At 41.2% G+C, this 22083-nt stretch overlaps 28 non-coding genes across 28 annotated transcripts; 11 read left to right on the top strand and 17 right to left on the bottom strand.

The window, feature by feature from the left end:
• Nucleotides 1-515: 515 nt before the first annotated feature.
• Nucleotides 516-588, bottom strand: trnak-uuu. Its single transcript has one exon. It is a non-coding gene; the product is annotated as a tRNA-Lys (tRNA).
• Nucleotides 589-1808: 1220 nt separating this feature from the next.
• Nucleotides 1809-1881, bottom strand: trnak-uuu. Its single transcript has one exon. It is a non-coding gene; the product is annotated as a tRNA-Lys (tRNA).
• A 168-nt stretch (nucleotides 1882-2049) lies between these two features.
• On the top strand, nucleotides 2050-2121 carry trnaw-cca. Its single transcript has one exon. It is a non-coding gene; the product is annotated as a tRNA-Trp (tRNA).
• A 991-nt stretch (nucleotides 2122-3112) lies between these two features.
• On the bottom strand, nucleotides 3113-3185 carry trnak-uuu. Its single transcript has one exon. It is a non-coding gene; the product is annotated as a tRNA-Lys (tRNA).
• Nucleotides 3186-3353: 168 nt separating this feature from the next.
• trnaw-cca lies at nucleotides 3354-3425 on the top strand. The gene has a single exon. It is a non-coding gene; the product is annotated as a tRNA-Trp (tRNA).
• A 991-nt stretch (nucleotides 3426-4416) lies between these two features.
• Nucleotides 4417-4489, bottom strand: trnak-uuu. Its single transcript has one exon. It is a non-coding gene; the product is annotated as a tRNA-Lys (tRNA).
• Nucleotides 4490-5709: 1220 nt separating this feature from the next.
• On the bottom strand, nucleotides 5710-5782 carry trnak-uuu. The gene has a single exon. It is a non-coding gene; the product is annotated as a tRNA-Lys (tRNA).
• Nucleotides 5783-5950: 168 nt separating this feature from the next.
• trnaw-cca lies at nucleotides 5951-6022 on the top strand. The gene has a single exon. It is a non-coding gene; the product is annotated as a tRNA-Trp (tRNA).
• A 991-nt stretch (nucleotides 6023-7013) lies between these two features.
• trnak-uuu lies at nucleotides 7014-7086 on the bottom strand. Its single transcript has one exon. It is a non-coding gene; the product is annotated as a tRNA-Lys (tRNA).
• Nucleotides 7087-7254: 168 nt separating this feature from the next.
• Nucleotides 7255-7326, top strand: trnaw-cca. The gene has a single exon. It is a non-coding gene; the product is annotated as a tRNA-Trp (tRNA).
• A 991-nt stretch (nucleotides 7327-8317) lies between these two features.
• trnak-uuu lies at nucleotides 8318-8390 on the bottom strand. The gene has a single exon. It is a non-coding gene; the product is annotated as a tRNA-Lys (tRNA).
• A 168-nt stretch (nucleotides 8391-8558) lies between these two features.
• Nucleotides 8559-8630, top strand: trnaw-cca. The gene has a single exon. It is a non-coding gene; the product is annotated as a tRNA-Trp (tRNA).
• A 991-nt stretch (nucleotides 8631-9621) lies between these two features.
• trnak-uuu lies at nucleotides 9622-9694 on the bottom strand. Its single transcript has one exon. It is a non-coding gene; the product is annotated as a tRNA-Lys (tRNA).
• A 1220-nt stretch (nucleotides 9695-10914) lies between these two features.
• On the bottom strand, nucleotides 10915-10987 carry trnak-uuu. Its single transcript has one exon. It is a non-coding gene; the product is annotated as a tRNA-Lys (tRNA).
• A 1220-nt stretch (nucleotides 10988-12207) lies between these two features.
• Nucleotides 12208-12280, bottom strand: trnak-uuu. The gene has a single exon. It is a non-coding gene; the product is annotated as a tRNA-Lys (tRNA).
• A 168-nt stretch (nucleotides 12281-12448) lies between these two features.
• trnaw-cca lies at nucleotides 12449-12520 on the top strand. The gene has a single exon. It is a non-coding gene; the product is annotated as a tRNA-Trp (tRNA).
• A 991-nt stretch (nucleotides 12521-13511) lies between these two features.
• Nucleotides 13512-13584, bottom strand: trnak-uuu. Its single transcript has one exon. It is a non-coding gene; the product is annotated as a tRNA-Lys (tRNA).
• Nucleotides 13585-13752: 168 nt separating this feature from the next.
• On the top strand, nucleotides 13753-13824 carry trnaw-cca. The gene has a single exon. It is a non-coding gene; the product is annotated as a tRNA-Trp (tRNA).
• A 991-nt stretch (nucleotides 13825-14815) lies between these two features.
• trnak-uuu lies at nucleotides 14816-14888 on the bottom strand. Its single transcript has one exon. It is a non-coding gene; the product is annotated as a tRNA-Lys (tRNA).
• A 168-nt stretch (nucleotides 14889-15056) lies between these two features.
• Nucleotides 15057-15128, top strand: trnaw-cca. The gene has a single exon. It is a non-coding gene; the product is annotated as a tRNA-Trp (tRNA).
• A 991-nt stretch (nucleotides 15129-16119) lies between these two features.
• Nucleotides 16120-16192, bottom strand: trnak-uuu. The gene has a single exon. It is a non-coding gene; the product is annotated as a tRNA-Lys (tRNA).
• A 1220-nt stretch (nucleotides 16193-17412) lies between these two features.
• trnak-uuu lies at nucleotides 17413-17485 on the bottom strand. The gene has a single exon. It is a non-coding gene; the product is annotated as a tRNA-Lys (tRNA).
• A 168-nt stretch (nucleotides 17486-17653) lies between these two features.
• Nucleotides 17654-17725, top strand: trnaw-cca. Its single transcript has one exon. It is a non-coding gene; the product is annotated as a tRNA-Trp (tRNA).
• Nucleotides 17726-18716: 991 nt separating this feature from the next.
• On the bottom strand, nucleotides 18717-18789 carry trnak-uuu. Its single transcript has one exon. It is a non-coding gene; the product is annotated as a tRNA-Lys (tRNA).
• A 168-nt stretch (nucleotides 18790-18957) lies between these two features.
• Nucleotides 18958-19029, top strand: trnaw-cca. The gene has a single exon. It is a non-coding gene; the product is annotated as a tRNA-Trp (tRNA).
• Nucleotides 19030-20020: 991 nt separating this feature from the next.
• trnak-uuu lies at nucleotides 20021-20093 on the bottom strand. The gene has a single exon. It is a non-coding gene; the product is annotated as a tRNA-Lys (tRNA).
• A 1220-nt stretch (nucleotides 20094-21313) lies between these two features.
• Nucleotides 21314-21386, bottom strand: trnak-uuu. The gene has a single exon. It is a non-coding gene; the product is annotated as a tRNA-Lys (tRNA).
• A 168-nt stretch (nucleotides 21387-21554) lies between these two features.
• Nucleotides 21555-21626, top strand: trnaw-cca. Its single transcript has one exon. It is a non-coding gene; the product is annotated as a tRNA-Trp (tRNA).
• The last annotated feature ends 457 nt before the right edge of the window (nucleotides 21627-22083 follow it).

The raw sequence follows: 22083 nt of genomic DNA, 5'->3' as shown, positions 1-22083 counted from the left end.
CAGATTCAACAAACTTTGCCGGTACTATTAGGATGTATTCGTCTGCATGTTTTGACCTCCTTTGAGCCAGTGTATTACTGAACACAATGCGCCAACAAAACAGAGTTTTTGGGATATAAAGAGGGACTTTCTCTGACAAAACAAACCTTTATTGTGGAGCTGGGACTCTTGTGACTGCAACCAGATGAAGATGTTCAAAGGTAAGTGATTCATTTTATCGCTATTTATGACTTTTGTGACTCGTCTACTTGGTTGGAATATGTTTTTGTAAGTGGGGCGCTGTCCTCAGATAATCGCATGGTAGGCTTTCGCAGTAAATCCAATTTGAAATGTGACAAAGCGGCTGGATTAACAAGAAGTTAATCTTTAAACCGATGTATAACACTTGTATTTTTGTGAATGTTTATATTGACTATTTCTATATTTTGAATTTGGCGCTCTGCAATTTCACCGGATGTTGTCGAGGTGGGTTGCTAGCAGAACACCTGCGCCAGAAAAGGTAAACATTAAAGCAACGCCCAAACAGGGACTTGAACCCTGGACCCTCAGATTAAAAGTCTGATGCTCTACCGACTGAGCTATCTGGGCTCTGCATCTGCTTATTTTCAGACACTTAACCTGCCGGGCAGAGGCACGTGCTGATGGTGGTGGTATTGTCAGATGGTTCATTTCCCCAGAGAACCAGGCCTCCATTCCAAATTATACACTCATTAAAATCTGAACTAGGCATCCTCTCCAAAGATGTTAAATGTCAATGACCTCGTGGCGCGTCTGACTCCAGATCAGAAGGTTGCGTGTTCAACTCACGTCGTGGTCATGGTTTTTATGTGTGCAATCTCTGCCGCCTTTACTCAGTGAATCAGCACAAGTACCAATGTGGCTTTACAGTACTAATCTTGCACAGAAACGAACAAACCAATGCTGCTTTTGATGAAAATTGTCTCTCACAAAAACCTGTCACACTGCAAAATCTTAAATGAAATCATGTGATTGTCAGTCTTCGAACAGGGAGTTTAATGTATGCTTGGGGGCAGTTTTTTGATGCCTGGATGAGAAACGTTCCCAAAGTAAACTGCCATTTACTCAGGCCCAGAAACTAGGATATGCATATAAATGGTAGATTTGGATAGAACACACTCTACAGTTTCCAGAACTGTTAAAATAATGTCTCTGAGTATAACAGAATTTATATGGCAGGCAAAAACCTGAAGAAAAGTTATCCAGGAGGTGGGATTTTTTTGATGTGGGTAGTTTTCAATTGAATGCCTATTGAGTTTCTAATGGGTTAGGATCCAGATTCAACAAACTTTGCCGGTACTATTAGGATGTATTCGTCTGCATGTTTTGACCTCCTTTGAGCCAGTGTATTACTGAACACAATGCGCCAACAAAACAGAGTTTTTGGGATATAAAGAGGGACTTTCTCTGACAAAACAAACCTTTATTGTGGAGCTGGGACTCTTGTGACTGCAACCAGATGAAGATGTTCAAAGGTAAGTGATTCATTTTATCGCTATTTATGACTTTTGTGACTCGTCTACTTGGTTGGAATATGTTTTTGTAAGTGGGGCGCTGTCCTCAGATAATCGCATGGTAGGCTTTCGCAGTAAATCCTATTTGAAATGTGACAAAGCGGCTGGATTAACAAGAAGTTAATCTTTAAACCGATGTATAACACTTGTATTTTTGTGAATGTTTATATTGACTATTTCTATATTTTGAATTTGGCGCTCTGCAATTTCACCGGATGTTGTCGAGGTGGGTTGCTAGCAGAACACCTGCGCCAGAAAAGGTAAACATTAAAGCAACGCCCAAACAGGGACTTGAACCCTGGACCCTCAGATTAAAAGTCTGATGCTCTACCGACTGAGCTATCTGGGCTCTGCATCTGCTTATTTTCAGACACTTAACCTGCCGGGCAGAGGCACGTGCTGATGGTGGTGGTATTGTCAGATGGTTCATTTCCCCAGAGAACCAGGCCTCCATTCCAAATTATACACTCATTAAAATCTGAACTAGGCATCCTCTCCAAAGATGTTAAATGTCAATGACCTCGTGGCGCAATGGTAGCGCGTCTGACTCCAGATCAGAAGGTTGCGTGTTCAACTCACGTCGTGGTCATTGTTTTTATGTGTGCAATCTCTGCCGCCTTTACTCAGTGAATCAGCACAAGTACCAATGTGGCTTTACAGTAATAATCTCGCACAGAAACGAACAAACCGATGCTGCTTTTGATGAAAATTGTCTCTCACAAAAACCTGTCACACTGCAAAATCTTAAATGAAATCATGTGATTGTCAGTCTTCGAACAGGGAGTTTAATGTATGCTTGGGGGCAGTTTTTTGATGCCTGGATGAGAAACGTTCCCAAAGTAAACTGCCTGTTACTCAGGCCCAGAAAATAGGATATGCATATAAATGGTAGATTTGGATAGAACACACTCTACAGTTTCCAGAACTGTTAAAATAATGTCTCTGAGTATAACAGAATTTATATGGCAGGCAAAAACCTGAAGAAAAGTTATCCAGGAGGTGGGATTTTTTTGATGTGGGTAGTTTTCAATTGAATGCCTATTGAGTTTCTAATGGGTTAGGATCCAGATTCAACAAACTTTGCCGGTACTATTAGGATGTATTCGTCTGCATGTTTTGACCTCCTTTGAGCCAGTGTATTACTGAACACAATGCGCCAACAAAACAGAGTTTTTGGGATATAAAGAGGGACTTTCTCTGACAAAACAAACCTTTATTGTGGAGCTGGGACTCTTGTGACTGCAACCAGATGAAGATGTTCAAAGGTAAGTGATTCATTTTATCGCTATTTATGACTTTTGTGACTCGTCTACTTGGTTGGAATATGTTTTTGTAAGTGGGGCGCTGTCCTCAGATAATCGCATGGTAGGCTTTCGCAGTAAATCCTATTTGAAATGTGACAAAGCGGCTGGATTAACAAGAAGTTAATCTTTAAACCGATGTATAACACTTGTATTTTTGTGAATGTTTATATTGACTATTTCTATATTTTGAATTTGGCGCTCTGCAATTTCACCGGATGTTGTCGAGGTGGGTTGCTAGCAGAACACCTGCGCCAGAAAAGGTAAACATTAAAGCAACGCCCAAACAGGGACTTGAACCCTGGACCCTCAGATTAAAAGTCTGATGCTCTACCGACTGAGCTATCTGGGCTCTGCATCTGCTTATTTTCAGACACTTAACCTGCCGGGCAGAGGCACGTGCTGATGGTGGTGGTATTGTCAGATGGTTCATTTCCCCAGAGAACCAGGCCTCCATTCCAAATTATACACTCATTAAAATCTGAACTAGGCATCCTCTCCAAAGATGTTAAATGTCAATGACCTCGTGGCGCAATGGTAGCGCGTCTGACTCCAGATCAGAAGGTTGCGTGTTCAACTCACGTCGTGGTCATTGTTTTTATGTGTGCAATCTCTGCCGCCTTTACTCAGTGAATCAGCACAAGTACCAATGTGGCTTTACAGTAATAATCTCGCACAGAAACGAACAAACCGATGCTGCTTTTGATGAAAATTGTCTCTCACAAAAACCTGTCACACTGCAAAATCTTAAATGAAATCATGTGATTGTCAGTCTTCGAACAGGGAGTTTAATGTATGCTTGGGGGCAGTTTTTTGATGCCTGGATGAGAAACGTTCCCAAAGTAAACTGCCTGTTACTCAGGCCCAGAAAATAGGATATGCATATAAATGGTAGATTTGGATAGAACACACTCTACAGTTTCCAGAACTGTTAAAATAATGTCTCTGAGTATAACAGAATTTATATGGCAGGCAAAAACCTGAAGAAAAGTTATCCAGGAGGTGGGATTTTTTTGATGTGGGTAGTTTTCAATTGAATGCCTATTGAGTTTCTAATGGGTTAGGATCCAGATTCAACAAACTTTGCCGGTACTATTAGGATGTATTCGTCTGCATGTTTTGACCTCCTTTGAGCCAGTGTATTACTGAACACAATGCGCCAACAAAACAGAGTTTTTGGGATATAAAGAGGGACTTTCTCTGACAAAACAAACCTTTATTGTGGAGCTGGGACTCTTGTGACTGCAACCAGATGAAGATGTTCAAAGGTAAGTGATTCATTTTATCGCTATTTATGACTTTTGTGACTCGTCTACTTGGTTGGAATATGTTTTTGTAAGTGGGGCGCTGTCCTCAGATAATCGCATGGTAGGCTTTCGCAGTAAATCCAATTTGAAATGTGACAAAGCGGCTGGATTAACAAGAAGTTAATCTTTAAACCGATGTATAACACTTGTATTTTTGTGAATGTTTATATTGACTATTTCTATATTTTGAATTTGGCGCTCTGCAATTTCACCGGATGTTGTCGAGGTGGGTTGCTAGCAGAACACCTGCGCCAGAAAAGGTAAACATTAAAGCAACGCCCAAACAGGGACTTGAACCCTGGACCCTCAGATTAAAAGTCTGATGCTCTACCGACTGAGCTATCTGGGCTCTGCATCTGCTTATTTTCAGACACTTAACCTGCCGGGCAGAGGCACGTGCTGATGGTGGTGGTATTGTCAGATGGTTCATTTCCCCAGAGAACCAGGCCTCCATTCCAAATTATACACTCATTAAAATCTGAACTAGGCATCCTCTCCAAAGATGTTAAATGTCAATGACCTCGTGGCGCGTCTGACTCCAGATCAGAAGGTTGCGTGTTCAACTCACGTCGTGGTCATGGTTTTTATGTGTGCAATCTCTGCCGCCTTTACTCAGTGAATCAGCACAAGTACCAATGTGGCTTTACAGTACTAATCTTGCACAGAAACGAACAAACCAATGCTGCTTTTGATGAAAATTGTCTCTCACAAAAACCTGTCACACTGCAAAATCTTAAATGAAATCATGTGATTGTCAGTCTTCGAACAGGGAGTTTAATGTATGCTTGGGGGCAGTTTTTTGATGCCTGGATGAGAAACGTTCCCAAAGTAAACTGCCATTTACTCAGGCCCAGAAACTAGGATATGCATATAAATGGTAGATTTGGATAGAACACACTCTACAGTTTCCAGAACTGTTAAAATAATGTCTCTGAGTATAACAGAATTTATATGGCAGGCAAAAACCTGAAGAAAAGTTATCCAGGAGGTGGGATTTTTTTGATGTGGGTAGTTTTCAATTGAATGCCTATTGAGTTTCTAATGGGTTAGGATCCAGATTCAACAAACTTTGCCGGTACTATTAGGATGTATTCGTCTGCATGTTTTGACCTCCTTTGAGCCAGTGTATTACTGAACACAATGCGCCAACAAAACAGAGTTTTTGGGATATAAAGAGGGACTTTCTCTGACAAAACAAACCTTTATTGTGGAGCTGGGACTCTTGTGACTGCAACCAGATGAAGATGTTCAAAGGTAAGTGATTCATTTTATCGCTATTTATGACTTTTGTGACTCGTCTACTTGGTTGGAATATGTTTTTGTAAGTGGGGCGCTGTCCTCAGATAATCGCATGGTAGGCTTTCGCAGTAAATCCTATTTGAAATGTGACAAAGCGGCTGGATTAACAAGAAGTTAATCTTTAAACCGATGTATAACACTTGTATTTTTGTGAATGTTTATATTGACTATTTCTATATTTTGAATTTGGCGCTCTGCAATTTCACCGGATGTTGTCGAGGTGGGTTGCTAGCAGAACACCTGCGCCAGAAAAGGTAAACATTAAAGCAACGCCCAAACAGGGACTTGAACCCTGGACCCTCAGATTAAAAGTCTGATGCTCTACCGACTGAGCTATCTGGGCTCTGCATCTGCTTATTTTCAGACACTTAACCTGCCGGGCAGAGGCACGTGCTGATGGTGGTGGTATTGTCAGATGGTTCATTTCCCCAGAGAACCAGGCCTCCATTCCAAATTATACACTCATTAAAATCTGAACTAGGCATCCTCTCCAAAGATGTTAAATGTCAATGACCTCGTGGCGCAATGGTAGCGCGTCTGACTCCAGATCAGAAGGTTGCGTGTTCAACTCACGTCGTGGTCATTGTTTTTATGTGTGCAATCTCTGCCGCCTTTACTCAGTGAATCAGCACAAGTACCAATGTGGCTTTACAGTAATAATCTCGCACAGAAACGAACAAACCGATGCTGCTTTTGATGAAAATTGTCTCTCACAAAAACCTGTCACACTGCAAAATCTTAAATGAAATCATGTGATTGTCAGTCTTCGAACAGGGAGTTTAATGTATGCTTGGGGGCAGTTTTTTGATGCCTGGATGAGAAACGTTCCCAAAGTAAACTGCCTGTTACTCAGGCCCAGAAAATAGGATATGCATATAAATGGTAGATTTGGATAGAACACACTCTACAGTTTCCAGAACTGTTAAAATAATGTCTCTGAGTATAACAGAATTTATATGGCAGGCAAAAACCTGAAGAAAAGTTATCCAGGAGGTGGGATTTTTTTGATGTGGGTAGTTTTCAATTGAATGCCTATTGAGTTTCTAATGGGTTAGGATCCAGATTCAACAAACTTTGCCGGTACTATTAGGATGTATTCGTCTGCATGTTTTGACCTCCTTTGAGCCAGTGTATTACTGAACACAATGCGCCAACAAAACAGAGTTTTTGGGATATAAAGAGGGACTTTCTCTGACAAAACAAACCTTTATTGTGGAGCTGGGACTCTTGTGACTGCAACCAGATGAAGATGTTCAAAGGTAAGTGATTCATTTTATCGCTATTTATGACTTTTGTGACTCGTCTACTTGGTTGGAATATGTTTTTGTAAGTGGGGCGCTGTCCTCAGATAATCGCATGGTAGGCTTTCGCAGTAAATCCTATTTGAAATGTGACAAAGCGGCTGGATTAACAAGAAGTTAATCTTTAAACCGATGTATAACACTTGTATTTTTGTGAATGTTTATATTGACTATTTCTATATTTTGAATTTGGCGCTCTGCAATTTCACCGGATGTTGTCGAGGTGGGTTGCTAGCAGAACACCTGCGCCAGAAAAGGTAAACATTAAAGCAACGCCCAAACAGGGACTTGAACCCTGGACCCTCAGATTAAAAGTCTGATGCTCTACCGACTGAGCTATCTGGGCTCTGCATCTGCTTATTTTCAGACACTTAACCTGCCGGGCAGAGGCACGTGCTGATGGTGGTGGTATTGTCAGATGGTTCATTTCCCCAGAGAACCAGGCCTCCATTCCAAATTATACACTCATTAAAATCTGAACTAGGCATCCTCTCCAAAGATGTTAAATGTCAATGACCTCGTGGCGCAATGGTAGCGCGTCTGACTCCAGATCAGAAGGTTGCGTGTTCAACTCACGTCGTGGTCATTGTTTTTATGTGTGCAATCTCTGCCGCCTTTACTCAGTGAATCAGCACAAGTACCAATGTGGCTTTACAGTAATAATCTCGCACAGAAACGAACAAACCGATGCTGCTTTTGATGAAAATTGTCTCTCACAAAAACCTGTCACACTGCAAAATCTTAAATGAAATCATGTGATTGTCAGTCTTCGAACAGGGAGTTTAATGTATGCTTGGGGGCAGTTTTTTGATGCCTGGATGAGAAACGTTCCCAAAGTAAACTGCCTGTTACTCAGGCCCAGAAAATAGGATATGCATATAAATGGTAGATTTGGATAGAACACACTCTACAGTTTCCAGAACTGTTAAAATAATGTCTCTGAGTATAACAGAATTTATATGGCAGGCAAAAACCTGAAGAAAAGTTATCCAGGAGGTGGGATTTTTTTGATGTGGGTAGTTTTCAATTGAATGCCTATTGAGTTTCTAATGGGTTAGGATCCAGATTCAACAAACTTTGCCGGTACTATTAGGATGTATTCGTCTGCATGTTTTGACCTCCTTTGAGCCAGTGTATTACTGAACACAATGCGCCAACAAAACAGAGTTTTTGGGATATAAAGAGGGACTTTCTCTGACAAAACAAACCTTTATTGTGGAGCTGGGACTCTTGTGACTGCAACCAGATGAAGATGTTCAAAGGTAAGTGATTCATTTTATCGCTATTTATGACTTTTGTGACTCGTCTACTTGGTTGGAATATGTTTTTGTAAGTGGGGCGCTGTCCTCAGATAATCGCATGGTAGGCTTTCGCAGTAAATCCTATTTGAAATGTGACAAAGCGGCTGGATTAACAAGAAGTTAATCTTTAAACCGATGTATAACACTTGTATTTTTGTGAATGTTTATATTGACTATTTCTATATTTTGAATTTGGCGCTCTGCAATTTCACCGGATGTTGTCGAGGTGGGTTGCTAGCAGAACACCTGCGCCAGAAAAGGTAAACATTAAAGCAACGCCCAAACAGGGACTTGAACCCTGGACCCTCAGATTAAAAGTCTGATGCTCTACCGACTGAGCTATCTGGGCTCTGCATCTGCTTATTTTCAGACACTTAACCTGCCGGGCAGAGGCACGTGCTGATGGTGGTGGTATTGTCAGATGGTTCATTTCCCCAGAGAACCAGGCCTCCATTCCAAATTATACACTCATTAAAATCTGAACTAGGCATCCTCTCCAAAGATGTTAAATGTCAATGACCTCGTGGCGCAATGGTAGCGCGTCTGACTCCAGATCAGAAGGTTGCGTGTTCAACTCACGTCGTGGTCATTGTTTTTATGTGTGCAATCTCTGCCGCCTTTACTCAGTGAATCAGCACAAGTACCAATGTGGCTTTACAGTAATAATCTCGCACAGAAACGAACAAACCGATGCTGCTTTTGATGAAAATTGTCTCTCACAAAAACCTGTCACACTGCAAAATCTTAAATGAAATCATGTGATTGTCAGTCTTCGAACAGGGAGTTTAATGTATGCTTGGGGGCAGTTTTTTGATGCCTGGATGAGAAACGTTCCCAAAGTAAACTGCCTGTTACTCAGGCCCAGAAAATAGGATATGCATATAAATGGTAGATTTGGATAGAACACACTCTACAGTTTCCAGAACTGTTAAAATAATGTCTCTGAGTATAACAGAATTTATATGGCAGGCAAAAACCTGAAGAAAAGTTATCCAGGAGGTGGGATTTTTTTGATGTGGGTAGTTTTCAATTGAATGCCTATTGAGTTTCTAATGGGTTAGGATCCAGATTCAACAAACTTTGCCGGTACTATTAGGATGTATTCGTCTGCATGTTTTGACCTCCTTTGAGCCAGTGTATTACTGAACACAATGCGCCAACAAAACAGAGTTTTTGGGATATAAAGAGGGACTTTCTCTGACAAAACAAACCTTTATTGTGGAGCTGGGACTCTTGTGACTGCAACCAGATGAAGATGTTCAAAGGTAAGTGATTCATTTTATCGCTATTTATGACTTTTGTGACTCGTCTACTTGGTTGGAATATGTTTTTGTAAGTGGGGCGCTGTCCTCAGATAATCGCATGGTAGGCTTTCGCAGTAAATCCAATTTGAAATGTGACAAAGCGGCTGGATTAACAAGAAGTTAATCTTTAAACCGATGTATAACACTTGTATTTTTGTGAATGTTTATATTGACTATTTCTATATTTTGAATTTGGCGCTCTGCAATTTCACCGGATGTTGTCGAGGTGGGTTGCTAGCAGAACACCTGCGCCAGAAAAGGTAAACATTAAAGCAACGCCCAAACAGGGACTTGAACCCTGGACCCTCAGATTAAAAGTCTGATGCTCTACCGACTGAGCTATCTGGGCTCTGCATCTGCTTATTTTCAGACACTTAACCTGCCGGGCAGAGGCACGTGCTGATGGTGGTGGTATTGTCAGATGGTTCATTTCCCCAGAGAACCAGGCCTCCATTCCAAATTATACACTCATTAAAATCTGAACTAGGCATCCTCTCCAAAGATGTTAAATGTCAATGACCTCGTGGCGCGTCTGACTCCAGATCAGAAGGTTGCGTGTTCAACTCACGTCGTGGTCATGGTTTTTATGTGTGCAATCTCTGCCGCCTTTACTCAGTGAATCAGCACAAGTACCAATGTGGCTTTACAGTACTAATCTTGCACAGAAACGAACAAACCAATGCTGCTTTTGATGAAAATTGTCTCTCACAAAAACCTGTCACACTGCAAAATCTTAAATGAAATCATGTGATTGTCAGTCTTCGAACAGGGAGTTTAATGTATGCTTGGGGGCAGTTTTTTGATGCCTGGATGAGAAACGTTCCCAAAGTAAACTGCCATTTACTCAGGCCCAGAAACTAGGATATGCATATAAATGGTAGATTTGGATAGAACACACTCTACAGTTTCCAGAACTGTTAAAATAATGTCTCTGAGTATAACAGAATTTATATGGCAGGCAAAAACCTGAAGAAAAGTTATCCAGGAGGTGGGATTTTTTTGATGTGGGTAGTTTTCAATTGAATGCCTATTGAGTTTCTAATGGGTTAGGATCCAGATTCAACAAACTTTGCCGGTACTATTAGGATGTATTCGTCTGCATGTTTTGACCTCCTTTGAGCCAGTGTATTACTGAACACAATGCGCCAACAAAACAGAGTTTTTGGGATATAAAGAGGGACTTTCTCTGACAAAACAAACCTTTATTGTGGAGCTGGGACTCTTGTGACTGCAACCAGATGAAGATGTTCAAAGGTAAGTGATTCATTTTATCGCTATTTATGACTTTTGTGACTCGTCTACTTGGTTGGAATATGTTTTTGTAAGTGGGGCGCTGTCCTCAGATAATCGCATGGTAGGCTTTCGCAGTAAATCCTATTTGAAATGTGACAAAGCGGCTGGATTAACAAGAAGTTAATCTTTAAACCGATGTATAACACTTGTATTTTTGTGAATGTTTATATTGACTATTTCTATATTTTGAATTTGGCGCTCTGCAATTTCACCGGATGTTGTCGAGGTGGGTTGCTAGCAGAACACCTGCGCCAGAAAAGGTAAACATTAAAGCAACGCCCAAACAGGGACTTGAACCCTGGACCCTCAGATTAAAAGTCTGATGCTCTACCGACTGAGCTATCTGGGCTCTGCATCTGCTTATTTTCAGACACTTAACCTGCCGGGCAGAGGCACGTGCTGATGGTGGTGGTATTGTCAGATGGTTCATTTCCCCAGAGAACCAGGCCTCCATTCCAAATTATACACTCATTAAAATCTGAACTAGGCATCCTCTCCAAAGATGTTAAATGTCAATGACCTCGTGGCGCGTCTGACTCCAGATCAGAAGGTTGCGTGTTCAACTCACGTCGTGGTCATGGTTTTTATGTGTGCAATCTCTGCCGCCTTTACTCAGTGAATCAGCACAAGTACCAATGTGGCTTTACAGTACTAATCTTGCACAGAAACGAACAAACCAATGCTGCTTTTGATGAAAATTGTCTCTCACAAAAACCTGTCACACTGCAAAATCTTAAATGAAATCATGTGATTGTCAGTCTTCGAACAGGGAGTTTAATGTATGCTTGGGGGCAGTTTTTTGATGCCTGGATGAGAAACGTTCCCAAAGTAAACTGCCATTTACTCAGGCCCAGAAACTAGGATATGCATATAAATGGTAGATTTGGATAGAACACACTCTACAGTTTCCAGAACTGTTAAAATAATGTCTCTGAGTATAACAGAATTTATATGGCAGGCAAAAACCTGAAGAAAAGTTATCCAGGAGGTGGGATTTTTTTGATGTGGGTAGTTTTCAATTGAATGCCTATTGAGTTTCTAATGGGTTAGGATCCAGATTCAACAAACTTTGCCGGTACTATTAGGATGTATTCGTCTGCATGTTTTGACCTCCTTTGAGCCAGTGTATTACTGAACACAATGCGCCAACAAAACAGAGTTTTTGGGATATAAAGAGGGACTTTCTCTGACAAAACAAACCTTTATTGTGGAGCTGGGACTCTTGTGACTGCAACCAGATGAAGATGTTCAAAGGTAAGTGATTCATTTTATCGCTATTTATGACTTTTGTGACTCGTCTACTTGGTTGGAATATGTTTTTGTAAGTGGGGCGCTGTCCTCAGATAATCGCATGGTAGGCTTTCGCAGTAAATCCTATTTGAAATGTGACAAAGCGGCTGGATTAACAAGAAGTTAATCTTTAAACCGATGTATAACACTTGTATTTTTGTGAATGTTTATATTGACTATTTCTATATTTTGAATTTGGCGCTCTGCAATTTCACCGGATGTTGTCGAGGTGGGTTGCTAGCAGAACACCTGCGCCAGAAAAGGTAAACATTAAAGCAACGCCCAAACAGGGACTTGAACCCTGGACCCTCAGATTAAAAGTCTGATGCTCTACCGACTGAGCTATCTGGGCTCTGCATCTGCTTATTTTCAGACACTTAACCTGCCGGGCAGAGGCACGTGCTGATGGTGGTGGTATTGTCAGATGGTTCATTTCCCCAGAGAACCAGGCCTCCATTCCAAATTATACACTCATTAAAATCTGAACTAGGCATCCTCTCCAAAGATGTTAAATGTCAATGACCTCGTGGCGCAATGGTAGCGCGTCTGACTCCAGATCAGAAGGTTGCGTGTTCAACTCACGTCGTGGTCATTGTTTTTATGTGTGCAATCTCTGCCGCCTTTACTCAGTGAATCAGCACAAGTACCAATGTGGCTTTACAGTAATAATCTCGCACAGAAACGAACAAACCGATGCTGCTTTTGATGAAAATTGTCTCTCACAAAAACCTGTCACACTGCAAAATCTTAAATGAAATCATGTGATTGTCAGTCTTCGAACAGGGAGTTTAATGTATGCTTGGGGGCAGTTTTTTGATGCCTGGATGAGAAACGTTCCCAAAGTAAACTGCCTGTTACTCAGGCCCAGAAAATAGGATATGCATATAAATGGTAGATTTGGATAGAACACACTCTACAGTTTCCAGAACTGTTAAAATAATGTCTCTGAGTATAACAGAATTTATATGGCAGGCAAAAACCTGAAGAAAAGTTATCCAGGAGGTGGGATTTTTTTGATGTGGGTAGTTTTCAATTGAATGCCTATTGAGTTTCTAATGGGTTAGGATCCAGATTCAACAAACTTTGCCGGTACTATTAGGATGTATTCGTCTGCATGTTTTGACCTCCTTTGAGCCAGTGTATTACTGAACACAATGCGCCAACAAAACAGAGTTTTTGGGATATAAAGAGGGACTTTCTCTGACAAAACAAACCTTTATTGTGGAGCTGGGACTCTTGTGACTGCAACCAGATGAAGATGTTCAAAGGTAAGTGATTCATTTTATCGCTATTTATGACTTTTGTGACTCGTCTACTTGGTTGGAATATGTTTTTGTAAGTGGGGCGCTGTCCTCAGATAATCGCATGGTAGGCTTTCGCAGTAAATCCAATTTGAAATGTGACAAAGCGGCTGGATTAACAAGAAGTTAATCTTTAAACCGATGTATAACACTTGTATTTTTGTGAATGTTTATATTGACTATTTCTATATTTTGAATTTGGCGCTCTGCAATTTCACCGGATGTTGTCGAGGTGGGTTGCTAGCAGAACACCTGCGCCAGAAAAGGTAAACATTAAAGCAACGCCCAAACAGGGACTTGAACCCTGGACCCTCAGATTAAAAGTCTGATGCTCTACCGACTGAGCTATCTGGGCTCTGCATCTGCTTATTTTCAGACACTTAACCTGCCGGGCAGAGGCACGTGCTGATGGTGGTGGTATTGTCAGATGGTTCATTTCCCCAGAGAACCAGGCCTCCATTCCAAATTATACACTCATTAAAATCTGAACTAGGCATCCTCTCCAAAGATGTTAAATGTCAATGACCTCGTGGCGCAATGGTAGCGCGTCTGACTCCAGATCAGAAGGTTGCGTGTTCAACTCACAGCGTGGTCATTGTTTTTATGTGTGCAATCTCTGCCGCCTTTACTCAGTGAATCAGCACAAGTACCAATGTGGCTTTACAGTACTAATCTCGCACAGAAACGAACAAACCGATGCTGCTTTTGATGAAAATTGTCTCTCACAAAAACCTGTCACACTGCAAAATCTTAAATGAAATCATGTGATTGTCAGTCTTCGAACAGGGAGTTTAATGTATGCTTGGGGGCAGTTTTTTGATGCCTGGATGAGAAACGTTCCCAAAGTAAACTGCCTGTTACTCAGGCCCAGAAAATAGGATATGCATATAAATGGTAGATTTGGATAGAACACACTCTACAGTTTCCAGAACTGTTAAAATAATGTCTCTGAGTATAACAGAATTTATATGGCAGGCAAAAACCTGAAGAAAAGTTATCCAGGAGGTGGGATTTTTTTGATGTGGGTAGTTTTCAATTGAATGCCTATTGAGTTTCTAATGGGTTAGGATCCAGATTCAACAAACTTTGCCGGTACTATTAGGATGTATTCGTCTGCATGTTTTGACCTCCTTTGAGCCAGTGTATTACTGAACACAATGCGCCAACAAAACAGAGTTTTTGGGATATAAAGAGGGACTTTCTCTGACAAAACAAACCTTTATTGTGGAGCTGGGACTCTTGTGACTGCAACCAGATGAAGATGTTCAAAGGTAAGTGATTCATTTTATCGCTATTTATGACTTTTGTGACTCGTCTACTTGGTTGGAATATGTTTTTGTAAGTGGGGCGCTGTCCTCAGATAATCGCATGGTAGGCTTTCGCAGTAAATCCAATTTGAAATGTGACAAAGCGGCTGGATTAACAAGAAGTTAATCTTTAAACCGATGTATAACACTTGTATTTTTGTGAATGTTTATATTGACTATTTCTATATTTTGAATTTGGCGCTCTGCAATTTCACCGGATGTTGTCGAGGTGGGTTGCTAGCAGAACACCTGCGCCAGAAAAGGTAAACATTAAAGCAACGCCCAAACAGGGACTTGAACCCTGGACCCTCAGATTAAAAGTCTGATGCTCTACCGACTGAGCTATCTGGGCTCTGCATCTGCTTATTTTCAGACACTTAACCTGCCGGGCAGAGGCACGTGCTGATGGTGGTGGTATTGTCAGATGGTTCATTTCCCCAGAGAACCAGGCCTCCATTCCAAATTATACACTCATTAAAATCTGAACTAGGCATCCTCTCCAAAGATGTTAAATGTCAATGACCTTGTGGCGCAATGGTAGCGCGTCTGACTCCAGATCAGAAGGTTGCGTGTTCAACTCATGTCGTGGTCATTGTTTTTATGTGTGCAATCTCTGCCGCCTTTACTCAGTGAATCAGCACAAGTACCAATGTGGCTTTACAGTACTAATCTCGCACAGAAACGAACAAACCGATGCTGCTTTTGATGAAAATTGTCTCTCACAAAAACCTGTCACACTGCAAAATCTTAAATGAAATCATGTGATTGTCAGTCTTCGAACAGGGAGTTTAATGTATGCTTGGGGGCAGTTTTTTGATGCCTGGATGAGAAACGTTCCCAAAGTAAACTGCCTGTTACTCAGGCCCAGAAACTAGGATATGCATATAAATGGTGGATTTGGATAGAACACACTCTACAGTTTCCAGAACTGTTAAAATAATGTCTCTGAGTATAACAGAACTGATATGGCAGGCAAAAACCTGAAGAAAAGTTATCCAGGAGGTGGGATTTTTTTGATGTGGGTAGTTTTCAATTGAATGCCTATTGAGTTTCTAATGGGTTAGGATCCAGATTCAACAAACTTTGCCGGTACTATTAGGATGTATTCGTCTGCATGTTTTGACCTCCTTTGAGCCAGTGTATTACTGAACACAATGCGCCAACAAAACAGAGTTTTTGGGATATAAAGAGGGACTTTCTCTGACAAAACAAACCTTTATTGTGGAGCTGGGACTCTTGTGACTGCAACCAGATGAAGATGTTCAAAGGTAAGTGATTCATTTTATCGCTATTTATGACTTTTGTGACTCGTCTACTTGGTTGGAATATGTTTTTGTAAGTGGGGCGCTGTCCTCAGATAATCGCATGGTAGGCTTTCGCAGTAAATCCTATTTGAAATGTGACAAAGCGGCTGGATTAACAAGAAGTTAATCTTTAAACCGATGTATAACACTTGTATTTTTGTGAATGTTTATATTGACTATTTCTATATTTTGAATTTGGCGCTCTGCAATTTCACCGGATGTTGTCGAGGTGGGTTGCTAGCAGAACACCTGCGCCAGAAAAGGTAAACATTAAAGCAACGCCCAAACAGGGACTTGAACCCTGGACCCTCAGATTAAAAGTCTGATGCTCTACCGACTGAGCTATCTGGGCTCTGCATCTGCTTATTTTCAGACACTTAACCTGCCGGGCAGAGGCACGTGCTGATGGTGGTGGTATTGTCAGATGGTTCATTTCCCCAGAGAACCAGGCCTCCATTCCAAATTATACACTCATTAAAATCTGAACTAGGCATCCTCTCCAAAGATGTTAAATGTCAATGACCTCGTGGCGCGTCTGACTCCAGATCAGAAGGTTGCGTGTTCAACTCACGTCGTGGTCATGGTTTTTATGTGTGCAATCTCTGCCGCCTTTACTCAGTGAATCAGCACAAGTACCAATGTGGCTTTACAGTACTAATCTTGCACAGAAACGAACAAACCAATGCTGCTTTTGATGAAAATTGTCTCTCACAAAAACCTGTCACACTGCAAAATCTTAAATGAAATCATGTGATTGTCAGTCTTCGAACAGGGAGTTTAATGTATGCTTGGGGGCAGTTTTTTGATGCCTGGATGAGAAACGTTCCCAAAGTAAACTGCCATTTACTCAGGCCCAGAAACTAGGATATGCATATAAATGGTAGATTTGGATAGAACACACTCTACAGTTTCCAGAACTGTTAAAATAATGTCTCTGAGTATAACAGAATTTATATGGCAGGCAAAAACCTGAAGAAAAGTTATCCAGGAGGTGGGATTTTTTTGATGTGGGTAGTTTTCAATTGAATGCCTATTGAGTTTCTAATGGGTTAGGATCCAGATTCAACAAACTTTGCCGGTACTATTAGGATGTATTCGTCTGCATGTTTTGACCTCCTTTGAGCCAGTGTATTACTGAACACAATGCGCCAACAAAACAGAGTTTTTGGGATATAAAGAGGGACTTTCTCTGACAAAACAAACCTTTATTGTGGAGCTGGGACTCTTGTGACTGCAACCAGATGAAGATGTTCAAAGGTAAGTGATTCATTTTATCGCTATTTATGACTTTTGTGACTCGTCTACTTGGTTGGAATATGTTTTTGTAAGTGGGGCGCTGTCCTCAGATAATCGCATGGTAGGCTTTCGCAGTAAATCCTATTTGAAATGTGACAAAGCGGCTGGATTAACAAGAAGTTAATCTTTAAACCGATGTATAACACTTGTATTTTTGTGAATGTTTATATTGACTATTTCTATATTTTGAATTTGGCGCTCTGCAATTTCACCGGATGTTGTCGAGGTGGGTTGCTAGCAGAACACCTGCGCCAGAAAAGGTAAACATTAAAGCAACGCCCAAACAGGGACTTGAACCCTGGACCCTCAGATTAAAAGTCTGATGCTCTACCGACTGAGCTATCTGGGCTCTGCATCTGCTTATTTTCAGACACTTAACCTGCCGGGCAGAGGCACGTGCTGATGGTGGTGGTATTGTCAGATGGTTCATTTCCCCAGAGAACCAGGCCTCCATTCCAAATTATACACTCATTAAAATCTGAACTAGGCATCCTCTCCAAAGATGTTAAATGTCAATGACCTCGTGGCGCAATGGTAGCGCGTCTGACTCCAGATCAGAAGGTTGCGTGTTCAACTCACGTCGTGGTCATTGTTTTTATGTGTGCAATCTCTGCCGCCTTTACTCAGTGAATCAGCACAAGTACCAATGTGGCTTTACAGTAATAATCTCGCACAGAAACGAACAAACCGATGCTGCTTTTGATGAAAATTGTCTCTCACAAAAACCTGTCACACTGCAAAATCTTAAATGAAATCATGTGATTGTCAGTCTTCGAACAGGGAGTTTAATGTATGCTTGGGGGCAGTTTTTTGATGCCTGGATGAGAAACGTTCCCAAAGTAAACTGCCTGTTACTCAGGCCCAGAAAATAGGATATGCATATAAATGGTAGATTTGGATAGAACACACTCTACAGTTTCCAGAACTGTTAAAATAATGTCTCTGAGTATAACAGAATTTATATGGCAGGCAAAAACCTGAAGAAAAGTTATCCAGGAGGTGGGATTTTTTTGATGTGGGTAGTTTTCAATTGAATGCCTATTGAGTTTCTAATGGGTTAGGATCCAGATTCAACAAACTTTGCCGGTACTATTAGGATGTATTCGTCTGCATGTTTTGACCTCCTTTGAGCCAGTGTATTACTGAACACAATGCGCCAACAAAACAGAGTTTTTGGGATATAAAGAGGGACTTTCTCTGACAAAACAAACCTTTATTGTGGAGCTGGGACTCTTGTGACTGCAACCAGATGAAGATGTTCAAAGGTAAGTGATTCATTTTATCGCTATTTATGACTTTTGTGACTCGTCTACTTGGTTGGAATATGTTTTTGTAAGTGGGGCGCTGTCCTCAGATAATCGCATGGTAGGCTTTCGCAGTAAATCCAATTTGAAATGTGACAAAGCGGCTGGATTAACAAGAAGTTAATCTTTAAACCGATGTATAACACTTGTATTTTTGTGAATGTTTATATTGACTATTTCTATATTTTGAATTTGGCGCTCTGCAATTTCACCGGATGTTGTCGAGGTGGGTTGCTAGCAGAACACCTGCGCCAGAAAAGGTAAACATTAAAGCAACGCCCAAACAGGGACTTGAACCCTGGACCCTCAGATTAAAAGTCTGATGCTCTACCGACTGAGCTATCTGGGCTCTGCATCTGCTTATTTTCAGACACTTAACCTGCCGGGCAGAGGCACGTGCTGATGGTGGTGGTATTGTCAGATGGTTCATTTCCCCAGAGAACCAGGCCTCCATTCCAAATTATACACTCATTAAAATCTGAACTAGGCATCCTCTCCAAAGATGTTAAATGTCAATGACCTCGTGGCGCAATGGTAGCGCGTCTGACTCCAGATCAGAAGGTTGCGTGTTCAACTCACAGCGTGGTCATTGTTTTTATGTGTGCAATCTCTGCCGCCTTTACTCAGTGAATCAGCACAAGTACCAATGTGGCTTTACAGTACTAATCTCGCACAGAAACGAACAAACCGATGCTGCTTTTGATGAAAATTGTCTCTCACAAAAACCTGTCACACTGCAAAATCTTAAATGAAATCATGTGATTGTCAGTCTTCGAACAGGGAGTTTAATGTATGCTTGGGGGCAGTTTTTTGATGCCTGGATGAGAAACGTTCCCAAAGTAAACTGCCTGTTACTCAGGCCCAGAAAATAGGATATGCATATAAATGGTAGATTTGGATAGAACACACTCTACAGTTTCCAGAACTGTTAAAATAATGTCTCTGAGTATAACAGAATTTATATGGCAGGCAAAAACCTGAAGAAAAGTTATCCAGGAGGTGGGATTTTTTTGATGTGGGTAGTTTTCAATTGAATGCCTATTGAGTTTCTAATGGGTTAGGATCCAGATTCAACAAACTTTGCCGGTACTATTAGGATGTATTCGTCTGCATGTTTTGACCTCCTTTGAGCCAGTGTATTACTGAACACAATGCGCCAACAAAACAGAGTTTTTGGGATATAAAGAGGGACTTTCTCTGACAAAACAAACCTTTATTGTGGAGCTGGGACTCTTGTGACTGCAACCAGATGAAGATGTTCAAAGGTAAGTGATTCATTTTATCGCTATTTATGACTTTTGTGACTCGTCTACTTGGTTGGAATATGTTTTTGTAAGTGGGGCGCTGTCCTCAGATAATCGCATGGTAGGCTTTCGCAGTAAATCCAATTTGAAATGTGACAAAGCGGCTGGATTAACAAGAAGTTAATCTTTAAACCGATGTATAACACTTGTATTTTTGTGAATGTTTATATTGACTATTTCTATATTTTGAATTTGGCGCTCTGCAATTTCACCGGATGTTGTCGAGGTGGGTTGCTAGCAGAACACCTGCGCCAGAAAAGGTAAACATTAAAGCAACGCCCAAACAGGGACTTGAACCCTGGACCCTCAGATTAAAAGTCTGATGCTCTACCGACTGAGCTATCTGGGCTCTGCATCTGCTTATTTTCAGACACTTAACCTGCCGGGCAGAGGCACGTGCTGATGGTGGTGGTATTGTCAGATGGTTCATTTCCCCAGAGAACCAGGCCTCCATTCCAAATTATACACTCATTAAAATCTGAACTAGGCATCCTCTCCAAAGATGTTAAATGTCAATGACCTCGTGGCGCGTCTGACTCCAGATCAGAAGGTTGCGTGTTCAACTCACGTCGTGGTCATGGTTTTTATGTGTGCAATCTCTGCCGCCTTTACTCAGTGAATCAGCACAAGTACCAATGTGGCTTTACAGTACTAATCTTGCACAGAAACGAACAAACCGATGCTGCTTTTGATGAAAATTGTCTCTCACAAAAACCTGTCACACTGCAAAATCTTAAATGAAATCATGTGATTGTCAGTCTTCGAACAGGGAGTTTAATGTATGCTTGGGGGCAGTTTTTTGATGCCTGGATGAGAAACGTTCCCAAAGTAAACTGCCATTTACTCAGGCCCAGAAACTAGGATATGCATATAAATGGTAGATTTGGATAGAACACACTCTACAGTTTCCAGAACTGTTAAAATAATGTCTCTGAGTATAACAGAATTTATATGGCAGGCAAAAACCTGAAGAAAAGTTATCCAGGAGGTGGGATTTTTTTGATGTGGGTAGTTTTCAATTGAATGCCTATTGAGTTTCTAATGGGTTAGGATCCAGATTCAACAAACTTTGCCGGTACTATTAGGATGTATTCGTCTGCATGTTTTGACCTCCTTTGAGCCAGTGTATTACTGAACACAATGCGCCAACAAAACAGAGTTTTTGGGATATAAAGAGGGACTTTCTCTGACAAAACAAACCTTTATTGTGGAGCTGGGACTCTTGTGACTGCAACCAGATGAAGATGTTCAAAGGTAAGTGATTCATTTTATCGCTATTTATGACTTTTGTGACTCGTCTACTTGGTTGGAATATGTTTTTGTAAGTGGGGCGCTGTCCTCAGATAATCGCATGGTAGGCTTTCGCAGTAAATCCTATTTGAAATGTGACAAAGCGGCTGGATTAACAAGAAGTTCATCTTTAAACCGATGTATAACACTTGTATTTTTGTGAATGTTTATATTGACTATTTCTATATTTTGAATTTGGCGCTCTGCAATTTCACCGGATGTTGTCGAGGTGGGTTGCTAGCAGAACACCTGCGCCAGAAAAGGTAAACATTAAAGCAACGCCCAAACAGGGACTTGAACCCTGGACCCTCAGATTAAAAGTCTGATGCTCTACCGACTGAGCTATCTGGGCTCTGCATCTGCTTATTTTCAGACACTTAACCTGCCGGGCAGAGGCACGTGCTGATGGTGGTGGTATTGTCAGATGGTTCATTTCCCCAGAGAACCAGGCCTCCATTCCAAATTATACACTCATTAAAATCTGAACTAGGCATCCTCTCCAAAGATGTTAAATGTCAATGACCTCGTGGCGCAATGGTAGCGCGTCTGACTCCAGATCAGAAGGTTGCGTGTTCAACTCACGTCGTGGTCATTGTTTTTATGTGTGCAATCTCTGCCGCCTTTACTCAGTGAATCAGCACAAGTACCAATGTGGCTTTACAGTAATAATCTCGCACAGAAACGAACAAACCGATGCTGCTTTTGATGAAAATTGTCTCTCACAAAAACCTGTCACACTGCAAAATCTTAAATGAAATCATGTGATTGTCAGTCTTCGAACAGGGAGTTTAATGTATGCTTGGGGGCAGTTTTTTGATGCCTGGATGAGAAACGTTCCCAAAGTAAACTGCCTGTTACTCAGGCCCAGAAAATAGGATATGCATATAAATGGTAGATTTGGATAGAACACACTCTACAGTTTCCAGAACTGTTAAAATAATGTCTCTGAGTATAACAGAATTTATATGGCAGGCAAAAACCTGAAGAAAAGTTATCCAGGAGGTGGGATTTTTTTGATGTGGGTAGTTTTCAATTGAATGCCTATTGAG

This window comes from Oncorhynchus mykiss, chromosome 28 (genome assembly GCF_013265735.2).
Source record: "Oncorhynchus mykiss isolate Arlee chromosome 28, USDA_OmykA_1.1, whole genome shotgun sequence".
Classification (NCBI taxonomy): Eukaryota; Metazoa; Chordata; class Actinopteri; order Salmoniformes; family Salmonidae; genus Oncorhynchus; species Oncorhynchus mykiss.
Note: the sequence above shows the minus strand (reverse complement) of the source record. Positions and strands in the feature narration are given on the sequence as shown.